The sequence below is a fragment of the Polypterus senegalus genome, chromosome 3 (genome assembly GCF_016835505.1).
Source record: "Polypterus senegalus isolate Bchr_013 chromosome 3, ASM1683550v1, whole genome shotgun sequence".
In the NCBI taxonomy this organism is placed as follows: Eukaryota; Metazoa; Chordata; class Cladistia; order Polypteriformes; family Polypteridae; genus Polypterus; species Polypterus senegalus.
In genome coordinates, this window is record NC_053156.1 from 8,573,759 (window position 1) to 8,575,925 (window position 2,167).

Consider the following 2,167-nt stretch of genomic DNA (forward strand, 5'->3'; position numbering starts at 1 on the left):
ACTGGGGGGTCTTGTGTTTTTGTTTTTTCTGTCCACCCTGGCCATCAGACCTTACTCCTTTTCTATGTTAACTAATGTTGTCTTATTTTAATTTCTTATTTTGTCTTTTATTTTTCTTTTCTTCATTATGTAAAGCACTTTGAGCTACTTTTTGTATGAAAATGTTCTATATAAACTTCCACCTCAGATCTGGTAATTTGTCAGAGTTCACATGTATATGGAGTCCGTATCTACACACTCAGCATACTGTGCAGTGGTGCCTGTCCATTGCCTGCATTCTCCAAATGATGAACAAATCCCCACCTGTGCAGCATACACCTCAGATCTGGTAATCTGTCAGATTTCACATTTAGAGTTTACATGTAATGTATATAAACACTCCTGTATACTGTTTGGTGGTGGCCTGTCCATAGACGACTTTCTCCAAATGATGAAAGAATTAAGACATTGGCAACATCCACCAAAGATCTGGTAATGTGTCACAGGTTACATATACAGTTCACATCTATGTATATAAATGCTAAGTATACGTTTTCTAGTGGTTGCCTGTGCATAGACTGGATTCTGCAAATGAAATAAGAATCACTACATCTACAACATCCACCTCATATCTGGTAACTAATGGCCACTCTGCCAGACAACAGATGCCTAAGGGTTGTGTGCAGTCAGGTTGCTTGGTATGACTTGGTATGGTTGACTCCGGCTGCTGTATTTACATGCCACAGAGGTGGTGGTAAAGTAAAATATTTATACGTGTATAAAATTCATACAAGAGTAAGTGTGCTTTTACCAAAGGCTTTGTTTCTCCAATCTCCATACAAATAAGCCTCCTTTGAACCTGTAAAGCGCCTTACTGGTCAGCCAGAGTTAATCATGGGGGCTGTTCACATCCATAACGTCCACCTCTGATGTCTAATGTGCCTTTAGAAATTCTTTAATCTGCTGCTTAGTAGAGAGTGATTCACAGGTGCATTTGCACTCCCAGGTCAGCCAGCTTTCATCTTGGAGGAGTGACATTCACACCTCTGGCGAGTTAGGATTAATGGGCAATCTGCATGACCATTTCCAAGACAACACAGTCTGAATTAATTTTTAGTAGCACAATATTTGCCATAAAATAAAACAAGGTCTGACTTGAATCATACAGTAGATTGTGGTGCTGTTCCAAATATAATGAAAGAATCAACACATGTGCAGCTTTCACCTCAGATCTGGTAATTTCTCAGAGTTCACACATACAGTTCACATGTAAAGCGTTTGTATTTAAACACTCAGTATACTGCAAAGTGGTGCCTGGCCATTGCCTGCATTCTCCAAATGAAAGAATCAAGACATTGGCAACATCCACCAAAGATCTGGTAATGTGTCACAGGTTACATATACAGTTCACATATATGTATATAAACACTAAGTATACCGTCTCTATGCATAGACTGGATTCTGCAAATGAAATAAGAATCACTACATCGCTTCTCGGCCTTTTGGCTAAGATCAAGTGTAGTATCTTTGCTTATTAGAACGGAGAGCCGCTTGGTCTACCATTTGGATCGTGTATGCGATATTAATCCTTTTGACAGCGATTGAAGCACTGCTCCTAAAGTCAGTAAGGAAGAACAAGAGCTATTTTTACGGCTATCTAATTCTTGATTCTAAGTGAAAGTAGGTCAGCTAAGTCCACCACTTTTTGCAAAGTTGAAAGAATTTGAAACCAAGAAAACAGAAGAAAGAAGTTTGAGGAGGCTCATTTGCATAGCTCCACCCACCAAGAAGAGAGCAGACATCTTCCTGAAGATTCAACTCTCAACTGCAGAGGACCTCCATCTTAAACGACAAGACAAAGACAAAGAATGGATTAAACAACCCTGGCTCCAGTTTCTGCTGCTGCTCCTGCTTCTGACCCTGTAAAGAAGACATCCGAGAAGCTGGGAAAGGAAGGCAGCCACTCCCAGCCTGGAAGATCACCCCTCTACTTCCCAGGGCACTGCTGACCTGACTGCAGCCCGGAAGATCCAGGAGGACTCCCCGGCTCTGGAATCCTGGAGGAAGCAGATGGTGGTGCTGAGGCTGAAGGAGGTGGAGGGAAGGATCCCTGCAATGAGTGTGGAGACCTTTGGGAAGAAAATGGTCATGAGTAGTACATATAGATAGCAAGTGTCAAAAGTGGTGT

At 41.6% G+C, this 2,167-nt stretch overlaps 1 pseudogene; it reads left to right on the forward strand.

The window, feature by feature from the left end:
- The first annotated feature begins 1,465 nt into the window (after window positions 1–1,465).
- On the forward strand, window positions 1,466–1,642 carry LOC120526964 (annotated as a pseudogene).
- The last annotated feature ends 525 nt before the right edge of the window (window positions 1,643–2,167 follow it).